Here is a 17,718-nt window from a genome sequence, read left to right on the forward strand (position 1 = left end):
TTATAGCATTCATCACAGTCCACCATTATGTTACTCTGATCTGCTTCTTCACATATGTTCTGGAACACTTCCATCAGATTCTGATGGATGTCTTTTCCTGGGGTTAAACATAAAAGAAAAATAGTGGAAAAATAGTTCTCACTGTGACAGCATCTCAGGGTCAGGACTGATATTCATTATACCTCTTCTTCACTATCCAGTTTAGATCCCTCATCTACAGCTAGGATGTCTGCTAAACAAAGTGGTTTCTTTAAGCTGATGAAGCAGACCCTTACCACTGTCAGTTCTGTTTCCCTCTTTGGAAAGTGAGATTTCTAATCTAGTAGAGTTTAGAGGTCTATGCGCAAGTTCCCTCAAGCTGGTCACTCTTACTGGTAATTCTTGATCTCTATTCCTAAGAATTATTCATATTGTGAATACTATCATGGTGAAATTACATGTAGAATTTTAAATCAAATTGCATGCTATGCCTGGAGTGTGTTCCATTCTCATAAAATAACACCTTCAAACTGGCCGTTAGCTACATCTTTAATTGGTTCAGTGTAGTCAACTTTCCAACTAATGGCTAATGATCTTCTGAAGAGATCATTCTAAGTCAAGGATTAAGCACATGCACAACCCTGAGAAGTGACTCCTTAAATTTTGTACCTGAATTACCTCTCACTTTAATCTAATCCCAGTTCAGACTCTGAATATATTCTGACCTCAGATAACTTGTCTTTTCCTATAGATTTGACGACTAGATGAAACAACCCAAGCTCTGATCTTCGGCAGGATGCTTCTTCACCACTCTTTTTCAGACCCACTCTTGAGGGGATGTACAGTATGACTGCCATCTATTCTCAGCTCCCACTCACATACTGAGACAACTTATCCATAACTAAGCTCAAGCTTTTCCTTTCTCTGCCATTTCCTTGCAATAGATCCCTCACACAACACAGGTGTGAGCTGACAGAGAGGTACCAATGCAACAGTAGTGCATGGCATGTGGGTCTGACAACCTCCTGTACAACTTGATTATATACTCTAATCCTGTTTATTCTTATTCACAGGTGTACCATTTCCACCTTATAACAGTGATCATTGCTAGATCTGCTTAATGCAAGATTGCATGACTTGATGGTTCTTACAGAATTTGGCTCATAGTAGGAAACTATGATCACATGCTGACCAGTGTCCCATGTCAGACATTTTACATCTACAGTGGCTGAGTAGTACATAAGGATTCATTTTATGAAAGGCATAGCATTCTCTTAAGCAGATGACATAGCTTTGCTTTGAAACCTATGGATCTATGTTGTAAGTTTCACATAAACTCCATTCAGCATTTCTTCCACTATTGTTATCTCTAAAATAATAGTATCTGCCTGGTCTCATGGCTCAAGTGACAGGGTTGCGTGTATAACAGTCTGGACCAATTATCTTGGTAACATTTATTTTCCATCCTGTCAAGAACAGTGTAAGGTCTTGAATTTTGCACTACTTACAAGTTAGTCTGCAACAGTCTGATGGATGATTGCAGAACATATGATAATCCTTTTATTACCTCTGTGACTTGCAGTTTATTACTCATAGCAATAGCAGTAACCAGAGTATCACCATTTTTGCACTGGCTTCCTAAACTCCAGTTTCCATAGGTAACATGAAAATGGCCATAAGCCAGATACATATACATGCAGTGATTTGTGTTACAGGAAAGAAACACTGAGTTGAGGGAAGCCAAATATTTTATTGGGCTTTGCTGATAGCTCAGTTAGTAAAGAATCTGCTTGCAATACAGGAGACCCCAGTTTGGTTCCTGGGTTGAGAAGATCCACTAGAGAAGGGATAGGCTACCCACTCCAGTATTCTTGGGGCTTCCCTGTGGCTCAGCTGGTAAAGAATCCTCCTGCAATGTGGGAGACCTGGGTTTGATCCCTGGGTTGGAAAGATTCCCTAGAGAAGGGAAAGGCTACCCACTCCAGTATTCTGGCCTAGAGAATTCCATGGACTGTATAGTCCATGGGGTTGCAAGGAGTCAGACATGACTGAGCAACTTTCCTTTTCACTTATGCCTGCCTTTTACTCTTGAGAAAGATACTATCTTTATTTTCCAAGGTTTAGTTCAGTTCAGTTGCTCAGTCGTGTCCAACTCTTTGCGACCCCATAAATCGCAGCACGCCAGGCCTCCCTGTCCATCACCAACTCCCACAGTTCACCCAAACTCATGTCCATCAAGTCAGTTATGCCATTCAGCCATCTCATCCTCTGTCGTCCCCTTCTCTTCCTGCCCCCAATCCCTCCCAGCATCAGGGTCTTTTCCAATGAATCACTCTTCGCGTGAGGTGGCCAAAGTATTGGAATTTCAGCTTCAGCGTCAGTCCTTCCAATGAACACCCCGGACTGATCTCCTTCAGGATGGACTGGTTGGATCTCCTTGCAGTCCAAGGGACTCTCAAGAGTCTTCTCCAACACCACAGTTCAAAAGCATCAATTCTTTGGCGCTCAGCTTTCTTCACAGTCCAACTCTCACATCCATACATGACCACTGGAAAAACCATAGCCTTGACCAGACGGACCTTTGTTGGCAAAGTAATGTCTCTGCTTTTTAATATGCTGTCTAGGTTGGTCATAACTTTCCTTCCAAGGAGTAAGCGTCTTTTAATTTCATGGCTGCAATCACCATCTGCAGTGATTTTGGAGCCCCCAAAAATAAAGTCTGACACTGTTTCCCCATCTATTTCCCATGAAGTGATGGGACCAAATACCATGATCTTAGTTTTCTGAATGTTGAGCTTTAAGCCAACTTTTTCACTATCCTCTTTCACTTTCATCAAGAGGCTTTTTCGTTCCTCTTCACTTTCTGCCATAAGAGTGGTGTCATCTGCATATCTGAGGTTATTGATATTTCTCCCGGCAATCTTGATCCTGGCTTGTTACTAAGTGTAAAACATACTTGAAAAGATAGTCCAGAGCAATGGGCCGTCAGTGTCTTGGCGGTAAGACATGCAGAATGTAGAAGACCTTAGGAAAAGGTTTCTTGCCAAGGCCTTCAATATACTAGCCCCTTTTGGCTCATCTAGTTCAATTACCATGATATTATCAATGTAGTAGATTGGTGTAATATTTTACACAATGTTCTTTCACTCCAGAGCTTCTTGGACTATATCATAACTAATACAAGGAGATTATTAACATACTCTGGGGCAAAGTTTAAATCTGTTTCCATGTGAGTATGAAATGTTTCTTATCTTCTTTTCTAATAGAAATGAAAAAAAACCTATTAGCCAAATTAATAGCTCTATAAAATGTCCCCGAAGCCATGCTCTGGAAAAGATAACATACATCTGGAAAGGAAGCTGCAAGTTGTTTATTACTTGAATAGCTTTACTCCACAAAGAGCTTTGGAATAGAAGGCAACCTTCAGAGATGCCTCACGTTGGCTAGATCTTTACTGTCCTACATCAGTTATTAGATGAAGGCTGACCCAGAAAGAAGTGTGACCTGGTGTGAGGTGACACCATGCAGTTGAGGCAATCCTAGAAGAGAGTGACATCATAAGGCTGCCATGCAGATGGGGCAGAAAGTCCTTCAATGAAGGGGTATCTGGATGACACACTCTAGTGCCTGCCATGATACAGAGTTAAAATACACAACACAAGCTGGCAGATCAGCAGGGTTAAAAATTGAGTTAAAGAATTCAAACTTCTTTGCACTTTCTTGGATGAATTAGAAGCACCACTTTAATTATACGCTGCACAATTTCTACTACATTTTGAAAAAGGCAAAACTATGGAGACAGTAAAAGATCAGTGGTTGCCAGAGGATGAAGGAGGCTGGAAGGGATGCATACGCAGAGCACAGAGGACTTTTTAAAGCAGTGGAAATCCTCTAAATGATACTGTGATAATGGATATATATCATTATATGTCCAAACTTATAGAGTGTACAACACCAAGAGTGACCTATAAGGTAAGCTATGAACTTTAGGTGATTGTGATGTCTCAATGTGAGTTCATCAATCATAGAAAATATATCACTCTGGTGGGGGATTTTTGATAATGTTGGTACAGAGGGCAAGGGGTATATGGGAAATCTCTATACATTTCTCTCAATTTTGCTGTGACCTAAAAAACTGGTCTAAAAATTGTTTTGAAAGAAAGTGCTGCTTTATATTGTACTCTTATTTGTTATTGTATGATGTATATTGCAATTTCTAGGATAATACTAAACAACAGTACAAGAGTGAATATTTACAGAGCTAAGAGTGGGAAGGTTGTAGATTAATAAAAATCAATCCAAAGGAAGGCAAAAAATGGAATGATAAGCACACAGAGTATGTATAGCAAGTGATTAAAATGTTACATTTAAACCAAATATATCATTATTTACTTTTCATTTTATAATTTTGTTACATTAAATTTGATAAGCTGAAATAAAAAAAGAAATAGATAAATCCACAATCATAGTGGGAGATTCTATTACATTGATAGAAAAATCAGGAAGAAATTAAGATTATAAAATATTTGAACAAAAAATTAACAAGATCAAAATAGTTGATATATACAAATCATTGCATTCAAAAATGTCAGAAACTCATAACAGAAACTCCTAACTCATAACTGTAACATATTTTTTAAGCTCATGTGGAATATTTATGAATGGTTACCAAATATTAAATCTTAATATCTCAACAAATCTCAAAGTATTATTATCATCCAGTTCATGTTCTTTGACCACACTGCAAATAACATTTGAAAAGAAATCACTGAGCTTAAATATTAACAAACCTATTTCTGATACCCTATGGATCAAAAAGAAATTATAAATGACACAAGAAAAAGAAAATCATGAATATACTTGAAGAAACCAAAACTGAAAAAAGACACATGTACCCTGATGTTCACTGAAGCGCTATTTACAATAACCAAGACATGGAAGCAACCTAGATGATGATCGACAGATGAATGGATAAAGAAGTGGTACATTTATACAATGGAACACTGCTGCTGCTGCTAAGTCGCTTCAATCGTGTCTGACTCTGTGCAACCCCACAGACGGCAGCCCACCAGGCTCCCCTGTCCCTGGGATTCTCCAGGCAAGAACACTGGAGTGGGTTGCCATTTCCTTCTCCAGTGCGTGAAAGTGAAAAGTGAAAGTGAAGACGGTCAGTCATGTCCGACTCTCAACAACCCCATGGACTGCAGTCTACCAGGCCCCTCCATCCATGGGATTTTTCAGGCAAGAGTACTGGAGTGGGTTGCCATTGCCTTCTCCAAATGGAATACTAATCAGCCATAAAAAGGAACACATTTGAGTCATTTATAATGAATTGGATGAACCCAGAGGCTATTATACAGAGCAAAATAAGTCAGAAAGAGAAAAACAAATATCGTATATTAACTCATGTATATGGAATCTAGAAGGATGGTACTGATGAATCTATTTGCAGAGCAGCAATGGAGACACAGACATAGAGAACAGACTTAGAGACAAGGGTGGGGAAGAAGAGGAAAAGGGTGAGATAAATGGAGAGAGTATCATGGAAGCATATACAGTAACATATGTAAATAGATAGCCAGTGGGAATTTGCTCTATGACTCAGGGAACTCAAAATGGGGCTCTGTAATAATCTAGAGGGGTGGAACTGGGTGGGCGGTGAGAGGGAGATTCAAGAGGGAGGGGACATATGTACACCTATGGCTGTTCATGTTGGTGTATGACAGAAATCAAACCAATATTATAAACCAATCATCAAGCAATTAAAAATAAATATTAAAAAAGAAAATTATTAGCCTTACATCACATATTAGATTAAATACATGATTAAAATCAATGATATAAACATAGGCAGTTAGCAAAATAATTAAACCTAAAGAGACTATTTAAAAAAAAAAAACAATAGAACTTTATGAAACAGCTTCTGCTTAAGTTTTCACCTCTCTCCTGAAATTGTTTCTTTTTTCACTTATTTTATCCATCTTTCCCTATAAATTATTTAACATATAAAATATTAACAGTTGCTTTTAAGTTATTGGAATGTCTTTATTATCTGTAGGTCTGCTTCTGTTGGCTACTTTTCCTCTTGATTATGGGTCACAGTTTCACCTTTTAAAAAGATGCTCATTTTTTATTATGTTCTACTCAGTTTATGAAGAAGAGAAGAGATTGAGCACTAACATATTTTTATTAAGATTTGTTTTACCTTTCCAAGATACAGCAAGCAAGCCTTTTTCTTTGTCTGGTGGCTAGAATGGTGATTGATTATCAGATTCCTCCAAAAATCAAATTGAAGTGAGCCTGACCTGTCATTAAGCTGAGTTTGTCCCTCTTAGCCCTACTCTCATTTCCCACACCATTGATGCTGAGGGTGTGGGAAGTAGTTTTTCATTGTTGGTGTTTGAGCCGGGAGGGTATCGGGCCAAAGCTTCAGCTAGTTGGTTTCATCCCTAGCAGGATTCATGGATACAAGCACCATGCAAATGTGGAGACTCCATAGGTTCTTTCAGCTGTCAGGACTCCCTCCACTGGGGCTTTCTTAGAAAACTACCTGGGGACCTGATGAAGAGAAGAAAGTAGGGGCTGAAAATGTCCTTTCACATGTGCAACTTTCCAAATTCCAGTCCATTCTGCTAGCTCACCATATTCTCATCTGGTTCCTCCTTGTCTCACAAAGTATTTCCATTGATGGTAAATCTGTTTCTCTGACCTCTGGCATTGAGGCTGGCTGCTCAAGCCTAGTTATGAAAACTGTTGCTGCTCTTTGCTTTTCTAACAGGGGCACTTTCTCCCTAAGGTTTAGTTTATCACTGCTCTTTGATAGCTTCATAAAAAACACTATTTTGATTGTGTTTGTTATTCTTCTGTACCATAGCAGTAAATGTCTTTCACATTATATATGTTTTCTAATCAAAAAGAAATCTACCTGAGCATTTAAAAATTTTATTTTAAAAGATAAATGAATCTGCTAGAAGACAAAAAAAATTTCACATAAATATAGATTTACAAAGTTGTATCCATTTAACAAATCTACATCACTTTAACAAAGCAAAAATGTATGTAATTCATCCAAATTCAATACGCTTCATTAGGGTGAAAAATATTCATAATTATGAATTAATATCTTTTGTTGATTATCTAGAGACCATGGATAACTAGATAAAAAGTAGACTTCCAGGTACATTGTGACCACTGTGTTAGTTTATTTTGTAGTTTTCAATTTACAATAAACCCATAGTAAGAAAATCCGTTAAAAAGACTTCGTGCCTTTTTTCCTTCTGTAGTGATAGTATCAGAACATAAGGGAATTGTAGAGTAAGAAGTAAATAAGGACTAGATTAAGGGTTTTCTGATTAAGAATACATAAAATGCCTAAATCTGAAACAGATACAGAAAACTTTTGAATCACTTATGTCAGCACTTTTTATTTCCTTCAAGAACATTTCCTTTGCTTCACAACTTGACTGTTTGGTGCAAGAGGCCTCCTAACCTTTTGGCCTCTTGACATGTGACCTCACTAAGCTTCATCATTTCTAGATTTTATTTAAAGTGAGAGATGTTCAACTCTTCCTTTCCCTTGAACACTTACAGGCAATTGTAGGGCTAGTAATTGGTTTAATTTCAATATTGTCATGTCTCAGGGACTAGGGAGGCCAAAGCAGAGGGAGTTAGATGGGGAAATGGCTGGTGGGTGAAGCCATCAGAACACACATAAAACTTATTAAGTTCGCAGTCTTAAATGGACATAGTCTGTGATGGCCCAAAACTATTTTAATAGTAACGTCAAAGACTGCTGACCACAGATCACCATGATTAATATAATAATAATGGAAAAAATTGAAATACTGAGAGAATTACCAAAATGTGACATAGAGACATGAAGTGAGAAAATGCTGTTGGAAAAATAGTACTGCTAGACTTGCTCCCTGTAGGAATGCCTCAAACCTTCAGTTTGTAAAAAATATAAGATCCATAAACTGCAATAAAGTGAAGTACAATAAAATAAGGTATGACTATATTCCTTTTTGTATTGTCCCATAGTCCTTGGATATTTTGCTTCATTTTCTTCCATTTGATTTTCACTTTATTGCTGACACATCTTCAAGCTCATTAATTCTATCGGCAGCCTTTGATTAGCCCATTAAAGATATACTTCAAGTCTGTTACAAAGTTTTTGATTTCTATACTAGTTTCCATAATTCCCTACCAAAAGCTATACTACTGAGAGTATCAAATGAGGAATTCTCAAGAGTAACAAGTTAAATGATTTTACTCTAATGAAGCCATCAATTGCACCCTTTCTAAATAGTTCATATTCTGGTTGAGAAAACTTAACAGTACTCTTTATGAACATAAGTTAATAGACACAACAGGAAAATGAAACCTCATTTATTCTTAACTCAGCACAACAGAAAAGACTTTCTTTTTCTGCTCTCACATATTAGGCCATCAACTAATTTCTCTTTAAAGTCCAGGACACAGCATGGAAAAGACCTGATAATTGCAAGCAAACCTAAATTGCAATAAGATGACTGCTTCCCACTGAGGACTTTAAGTGCTCATGGGGACCCTGCTGTGTTGCATGTGGCTTCAGTGCTGTCAGGAGAATGCTCTTTTTGTTCCCATACTAACTTTAGATCACTGATCTGTGGGGTCTCCCTACTATTTTGAACAAAACAGAATATTCACCTATAAATTCAGATCTCCTGAAATTCACACAAATATCCTGTTAGGAAAAAAAACTCTTTTTCCTGTCATTTTTGAATTAGTAGCAAAGGATTTCCAACCTTTACAAAATGCATTTCTAACTAATAGCCTGCCACCCTGATTTGTTGTGAACAGCTCCAGTGATGGAGAGCTTTTTTTTGCTCCAACCAGCATATTCCATGTGGACCGCTATTGTAATATTGGATCCAGATTGTTTCGTTTTCTCATTATCCTGTTTTCATGTTATTTTCCTCCTGGTGTCTTATACAGCAACTTTTTAAGAAAATGGCACTTGCTATGTCCAACATCCATTCACACAATGGATCTTTTTTTGCAAAAAAAAACATCCCACGTTCCCTCAATGATACCTTATACCACATGGCTTTCTTTACCCCATCCTGTTCCCTCTGGAGGTGTAGTACTCAGAAAAGGACCTAGAAATGAAAGAGATCAATGGGTGAACTCTAGATTACATTTGTAATACTCTGCCACTTCTTTTGGTTTGTAAGCTACTCAAAGACTGATCACTCTCTTGGCTAAGTAATATCCAGTGCAGACTGTCAGGAAGGTTACAACAGGAAGATAAGACTATCTGTAACATCTTACTTCTTTTAATCTTCCTATTTGAGGGTCCCCATTACTTTCTTCTGTAACATTTGGGGCTTCCCTGGTGACTCAGATGGTAAAGAATCCACCTGCAATGTGGGAGACCCGGGCTCGACCCTGGGCTGGGAAGATCCCTTGGAGGAGGACATGGCAACCCACTCCAGTATTCTTGCCTGGGGAATTCCCATGGACAGAGGAGCCTGGTGGGATACAGTCCATGGGTTCGCAAAGAAGCAGACACAACTGAGCAACTAAGAACAAGCACATTATTTTCTTGTAGTATGATCTTTCTTCTGTGTATATGGATGCTCCCTGTCATCAAAACTTCTTTTCTTTGCCTTATCTCTGCAGGAATCTGATCTCTGTAGAAAGAGTTAATTAGAAGAGCTTAATTTCAGATTTAGCTGGTGATGTTTTTCTATCAGCATCAGCTACAGAGTTGTGCACAATAAAATAAATGTCAACCCATCTGAAATGTACATATACCCAGAAAGCATTTCAAGGATGGCTAAAGATGACATATTCTGTATTTAGAAACACAGAGGTCTGAGTTGCCTCTATTTAGGACTGGTATATTGGAAGAGTGGACCTCTTCTAAACCAAGGCTACTCAAAGTGCAGTCCCTGAACAGACATATCAGTAGCATCTGAGAAGTTAACAGAAATGAAAGCTTGGGGCCCCTCCCCAGGCTTACTGAATTAGAATGCCTGAGGCTAGATTCCAGAATTCTCTGTAGGAAAATTTTATGCAGAATAAAATTTGAGAAACAAATTTCTTAACCACAGTCACTCTCACAATCTATTTGTTCCAGGTGGCTCTGGCTTCCTGTTGACATGACATTAAGTGTGGTGCCACGGAAGAAGAGCATATGATATCTAGCATTGTCATATTCAAGATTCTCAGTGATCTGATTCACTACCCTTACTTTCAGCTTTCTCTTAAAGAATCTCTCTTAGGCACATTTTTACCTGAATTATCATTTAAGATTCATATTCAAGATTCTCAGTGATCTGATTCACTACCCTTACTTTCAGCTTTCTCTTAAAGAATCTCTCTTAGGCACATTTTTACCTGAATTATCATTTAAGATTCATATTCAAGATTCTCAGTGATCTGATTCACTACCCTTACATTCAGCTTTCTCTTAAAGAATCTCTCTTAGGCACATTTTTGCCTGAATTATCATTTAGCCAGTGATACTCACCTTCATCTGTCAGAATTATATATCCATCTTTCAAAATAAAACCTAAAACCCTGCTACCTCCTTGTCACTTTCCTGACAAACCTAGATACTGAACCTAGGAAAAAAACTCTTCTTCTAAACCCTCCTATTGTGTCATTCACAACTCTCTTATACTCACTGACACCTTCTTCTTGTGTAATTAAGTGTTCCTAAAAAACAGAAACTGAAACCAAATTGTATATGCTGATAATTAATTAGTATAATCACACAGAAGAAGAAAGAGGAAAAGAGAGGAAGCTCCGAGGGGGGGAGAAATTAAATTCAAGAAGATGAATTCCTGATACTACTTGGTATCAAGTACATCTAATTGGTTATTCTTGAGGAATCATCCTCCTAGCATCCACATGAAGAACTGCATCTCAGGATTCTCTATCTGGGGTGGAGCAGCCATAGCAATGAAAGATTAATAGGGGCTTAAAAATATCTGCTTAATGAATTGCATGTAATTAATAAATTCTTCTCTCTACACCAGCAATTTACAGTCTGATAATCTCCCCATTGTCATTTCTTCTCCTTAAAATTCTTATGTCTGCCAACTAGATGTCTATGTCCAGTGCTGTTTTGTTGTCCATGTGTTAAGTTCTATAAAAACCCATAAAATAGAGTCCACAGTCTTTAATCTATTTGACAGATAAGATATATAACCTCCTGCTAGGTCACTGAGTATCTAATACTTTTTTGTATGTGCACATTTTGGGGAACACTAGAATGTTTTCTATTCCAAATTTGTTTGAAAATATCTGTAGTGAAAATGATTGCATTTGCTTTACATTTGGCACCTGAACTAAAACTTGCTTTGCAAGATAAATTTCTATCTTGCTCCTGGCAATCATGTAAAACAAATCACTTTCTGTTTGTAGGGAATAAAAACAGAATTTGTACTTGATGCTTTGGGAAATGGAAGCTAGAAGCAATGCTGAAAGAATGATTTCTTCATAGCACAGGTACATTTCTAAAGTAAAAGTTTTGGGGGCTGAAAAGAATGCCATCTCTTTGTGTTGCCTACAACAATGTTCTAATATGGAAGGAAGTGTTCCAGATAGATCAGCTTTTGGCAAATCTCTTTCAGTACTTTTAAATGAATCAGTATAAATTGAGTTGTTAGGTGCTTATCATGTAAATATCCTGAAGTAATTGTATTCTAAGTAGAGTAAATATTTTGCAATAGAAAAAATTGTAACCAAGAGTTATGGAAATTGAAACAATCATGAAAAAGTTTGCTCAGTTTAGCAACAGCTCAATTCAATAATTGCTGAATGCACACTTATTACGGAGAAGGCAATGGCAACCCTCTCCAGTACTCTTGCCTGGAAAGTCCTGTGGATGGAGGTGCCTAGTGGGCTGCAGTCCATGGGGTCACGGAGAGTTGGACATGACTGAGCAACTTCACTTTCACTTTTCACTTTCCTGCATTGGAGAAGGAAATGGCAACCCACTCCAGTGTTCTTGCTTAGAGAATCCCAGGGACAGCAGAGCCTAGTGGGCTGCGATCTATGGGGTCGCACAGAGTCAGACACAACTGAAGCAACTTAGCAGCAGCAGCAGCAGCACACTTATTAAATACTCTGTTTTTTAAAAGAAAATGTATGCCCTTCATGCCTTGGAGAAGGAAATAGCAACCCACTCCAGTATTCTTGCCTGGAAAACCCCATGGACAAAGGAGCCTGGAGGGCTACAGTTCGTGGGGTCGCAAAGAGTTGGATATGACTGAGCGACTGAACACACATATGACATTCTTATTCTAAGTGCTTAGTATGTAATCTGTAGTATAGATATTAGCATCAATTAAAACTACAGAAGAGTAATACCAAATATTAGGTTGGTCAAAAAAAAGTTGACTTAAATTTTTCCGTAAGATGGTGTGAAAAAAGCCAAACAAACTCCTGGCCAACCCATACAAGGAGCAGGGCTTCCATAGTAGCTCAGTTGGTAAAGAATCTGCCTGCAATTCAGGAGACCCTGGTTCAATCCCTGGGTCAGGAAGATCCCCTGGAGAAGGAAATGACAGCCCACTCCAGGACTCTTGCCTGGAGAATTCCATGGACAGAGGAGCCTGGCGGGCTATAATCCATGGGATCGCAAAGAGCCGGACACAACTATGCGACTTTCTGTTTTTCATACATGGAGCAAATGAGAAGCAGCTATGAGGCAGAATGGTTTGATTTTTCACACATTATGTGAAAGTTTCTATAGGTTAGATACTCTCCTGCCCTGACTCTGTTTGTGCGCCCAATACTAAAGGTAATGGAACTCTTGGTGGCCTAGGAGCAAAGGTGGGAAACTTAGCATCTGCCCTTTGGAGGAGAGAAAGGGCTCTTCTTCTTCTGCCTGGAAAAATCTAGTCATTGTTTGCTTGTTTTTTAATATAGGTGATTGAGTGATTAAATGGAAAGTGAAGGAAGGATGGATATTATGGGAAGATTCTGTGAGAGAGGAGAGAAAATAAATCTCTAAAAGATGAGTTTTTTTCTGAAAGATACACTGTGTTATTGAAATGCTTGTATAGAATTTTTCTGAACCTAGTCTTCTAAAAGAAAATACAGTGCCTAAAAGAACGTGAGGTTAGGATTTAAAATGTGCATCCATGCAAGCAATGCCTCTAAAGATATTTGTGTTACTGAACTATCCATCACAAGAATCACCTGTGAACTAAATGATAAGTGGGGTTTCCAAAGGCAAATTTTGAAAAGAGAGAAAGAGAAAAAGAGAAAAAGAAGGGACATACTTTTAAGAAAATGGTTTATCAATTTAAAACACATTATTCATAATCTAAGATTTCAAAGCTTTGAAGGAATATTTGTCTGACGGAGTTTAAATCTCAGAACTATTAATAAAATCTTAATTATTAACTGAATTTGCATTTTATTAGGAAGATGCTGTAGAGATAATCAATTTTCAATCCTTTTGTGCATAACCTGTGACTTAGAAATGCTCCTGAAATTATTTACAGATGTTTCAAATACAAAACAATTGTAACTTAATAATCATTAATATGATCATTTTGGATCTATGTATTAGATGTCAGAAAAATTAAAGTGAAAGTGAAAGTGAAAGTCGCTCAGTTGTATCGACTCTTTGCTACCCCATGGACTGTAGCCTGCCAGGCTCCTCTGTCCATGGAATTCTCCAGGCAAGAGTACTGGAAGGGTAATCTTTCCCTTCTCCAGGGGATCTTCCCAACCCAGGGATTGAACCTAGGTGTCTCGAATTACAGGCAGATTCTTTGCTGTCTGAGCCACCAGGAAAGCCTAGTGGTGAATCATTTTACCTAAGACAAAATGAAGCTGTGATTTTTTATCAGATATAATTAAGTGGAAAAGCTCAACTTCATTCATGGATTGCTTACCTTCTATTCCTCAATCAAATATAATTTGCCCTTTTGTCACTAAATCTAGGTCATATTACTTGTTGGTGTATTAAGTGGGGACAGTTATAATTATTAACAATGTGCTTTAAAAAAAAATAGTTGCTGAACTTAACATCCTAAGGCACAGTGCTTAATATCTCAGACCCAAGTTTTCTGCTGTACTTAAAAAGGATAACACGTACTCACAGGGTGCTAAATTAAACACAACATATGAAAAGCACTTAGTATAGTATCTGGTGAATGAGACGCATGTCATAGAGGATAGTTTTGTTATGAATATTGTTGCAAATATTACTAGGCACTTCTAGTTAAATAATCAGGAAAAAACTTCAATTTATAGTGCTGAGATATAGTTTAAACTGACATCCTTAAGAGAGAACACTTCATTTCCATTTGGAGGTTAACATCGGTTTAGTTTTGCTCAAAATGAGTGACATATTATACTTCTCCAAATAGCAAAAACACTTGTAAAAACAAAACTATAATAGGTTAACTTGGACCAGTTTTCTAATTCCCATGAGAACTTTTACTATGTTTTTATTTCCCATAATCATATGGTCTTAGAAAGAACAGTTTGAGTGTTAACCAAATTAATGATATACATAAAAATTATTAATTTGATGATGCACTGATTTTATTATTAATGGTTTTTAATAAAATACCCTCCAATGAATAGTAACTCATAGCCCATAATTTTATTAAAATAATGATTTCAAATCATGTGGTACCCTCTAACTCAATGAAATAGTTTTGTAGAGTTTGCATTTCACATACATTTGGATGTGCAATGAAGTGTTGATTCATTGCTTATAGCCAATCATATTAATAAATGTCAAAGAAAAAATGAAACTACTTTTCTCATGCTTTTACTCCATTTCCCATATGAATAAGGATGGTCTTCATATTAAAAAGTGGAAAATAGCATTTATTAGAAAGAACGGAAGTCCTTAAGGATATTAAAAAGCACAGTCTGTTGGACTAAATGTAATCTCTGATAGGACAAATGGTGTCCTGGTGTATTATTGAAGTCTACGGGAAATTCACAGATGAGATAGCGGAACCACTGCTAAGAATCTCTAAGGAAACTATAGGATAAGAAAATTATCATACATCTTGAAGATGAGCAAATATAAAGGCAATTTTTCACCATGAAATTGAACTAAACACTTTTTTTTTTTTCTCTACACACTTGTCCTCAGAGGACAGTTTTTGAGTTCTGGAAGGAGAAAGTTGCATAGATTCATTAAAGACAAGTTATTGTTCATTAGTCTTTGTTTCATTTTTTTTAAAAAATAAGACAGAAGGTGGGCTATTCAAGGAGATTCTATCAATAATGTTTCTATGTGTTGTGCTCAGTCACTCCGTCATCATCCAACTCTCTGTGACCCCATTGACTGTAACCCGCCAGGCTCCTCTGTCCATGGAATTTTCTAGGCAAGAATACTGGAATGGGTTGCCATTTCTTTCCCTAGGGTATCTCCTGGAGTCAGGAGTTGAACTCACATCTCTTGGGTCTCCTGCATTGCCAGGTGGATTCTTCACCACTGCGCCACCTGGGGAGCCCTATTGTCTCTGTATTATCTCTAAACTTTAGCGTGGAACTTTAAACTTCTGCCTTAACTTTGTAAACATTGTGAAATAATCTTATTAATAATGCAGTTTGGAATATTTATATAGATTTAAGCAGTACTGATAATTTATATAGATTTAAGCATACTTAAGCGGTACTAACAGCAGTACTAATACAATAATAATAAAATGATTATTAATGAGTCTTGATCAACTTAAAATGGAGGACTTCCATATACAAATCTGTTTCATTTAGTAGTTTATTTTAAAATTTTTCTATCAAGGTAATATGCAAATATTAAAACTTTATCATATTACAAGCATATTAAAAGCAATAGTCCCTACCCTACCTTTCCCCACCTCAGTCACTAACACCAGAAGCAATCATTTGTGATTTCCATGCTCAGATAAACTTAGTTATCTCCATTTCTCTAAATGATATATTCATATTAATATTTCTCAATTTATCAACAGTAGGTGTAATTTATTGCTTGTTATACCATGCCTTTAAATAGATAGCCTACTAAAAATCTGCTTCATTTTCACCTCTTCTCAATAAAATAATAGTACTACTTTTTTTTTTTTGGTAATGGCTGGAATATTATATTTAATTCATTTTTAATTGAAGCATACTTGCTATACAACATTGTATCTTATATATGTACAATACAGTGATTCACATTTTTAAAGGTTATACTCATTTATAGTTATTATAAAATATCAAAAAAATAAAATAAAATATCGACTATATTCCTGTGCTGTACAATATATCCTTGTAGCTTATTTTACAGCTACAAGTTTATAGCTCTTACTCCCCTACCTCTATTTTGCCTTTCCCTCCTTCCCTCTCCCACTGGAAACTACTAGTTTGTTCTCCACATCTGTGAGTCTTCTTTTTTTTGTTATATTCACTGGTTTGTTGAATTCTTTAGATTTCACATATAAGTGATATCATGCAGTGTTTGTCTTTCTTTCACGTATTTCACTTAACATAATGTCCTCCAAGTCCATCCATGTTGCTGCAAATGGCAAAATTTTGTTCTTTTTATGACTGAGTAGTATTCCATTGCATATACATCTTCTTTTCACATTCACCTATTGATGAACATCTAGGTTTCTTTCATACCTTGGCAATTATAATGCTGCTATGAACACTGAGGTGCATGTATCTTTTTGAATCAGTGTTTTGGTTTTCAGACATATACTCAGGATACCCAGGAGTGGAACTGCTAGGTCATTTAGTAGTTCTATTTTTCTTTTCCTGAGAAAACTCCATATTGTTTTCCACAGCTTACATTCCACTTTACATACCTCAGTTTACATTCCTAGCAACAGTGTATAACAGTTCCCTTTTCTCCACCTCTTCACCAACATTTGTAATTTGGGTTCTTTTTGATTATAGCCATTCTGACAGGTGTGAGGTGATATATCATTGTGATTTTGATTTGCATTCCCCTGATGATTAGCAATGTGGAACATCTTTTCATGTGCCTGTTAGCCATCTACATTTCCTCTTTGGAAAACTGTCCATTCAGTTCCTCTGCCCATTTTTAAATCAGGCTGTTTTTCTTTTTCTAATCTTAGGCTACATGAGCTGTATACATACATTGGCTATAATTCCTCATCATATTTTCTCCCATTCAGTAGACTGTCTTTTCACTTGGTTGATAGTTTCTTTTTCTGTGCAAAAACTTTAAAGTTTCATTAGGCCCCATTTGTTTAATTGCTTTTGTTTCCTTTGTGTTAGGAGATGGATTCAAAAAAATAATGCTGTGATTTATGTCAAAGAGTGTTCTGCCTATGTTTTCCTCTAGAGGTTTTACAGCATCCAGTCTTAGATTTAGCTCTTTAATCCACTTTGAGTTTATTTTTTTTACATGATGGTAAGGAATGTTCTAATTTTATTCTTTTACATGTAACTGTACAGTTTTCCCAGCACTACTTATTGAAAAGACTTTTTCTCTATTGCATATTCTTGTCTCCTTTGTCCTAGATTAATTGACCATAACTGCATGCATTTAATTCTGGGCTATCTATCCCGTTCCATTGATCTATGTGACTGCTTTTGTGCCAATACCATACAGTTTTGATTAGTGTAGCTTTGTAGTAAGATCTGAAGTTAGGAAGCCTGATTCCTATATGTCTGTTCTTTCTGAAGACTGTTTTAGCTATTTAGACTCTTCTATGCTTCCATACAAATTTAAAAGTTATTGGTTCTGGTTCTGTGAAAAATGCCACTGACATTTTG

This window comes from Cervus elaphus, chromosome 28 (assembly GCF_910594005.1).
Source record: "Cervus elaphus chromosome 28, mCerEla1.1, whole genome shotgun sequence".
Taxonomy (NCBI): domain Eukaryota; kingdom Metazoa; phylum Chordata; class Mammalia; order Artiodactyla; family Cervidae; genus Cervus; species Cervus elaphus.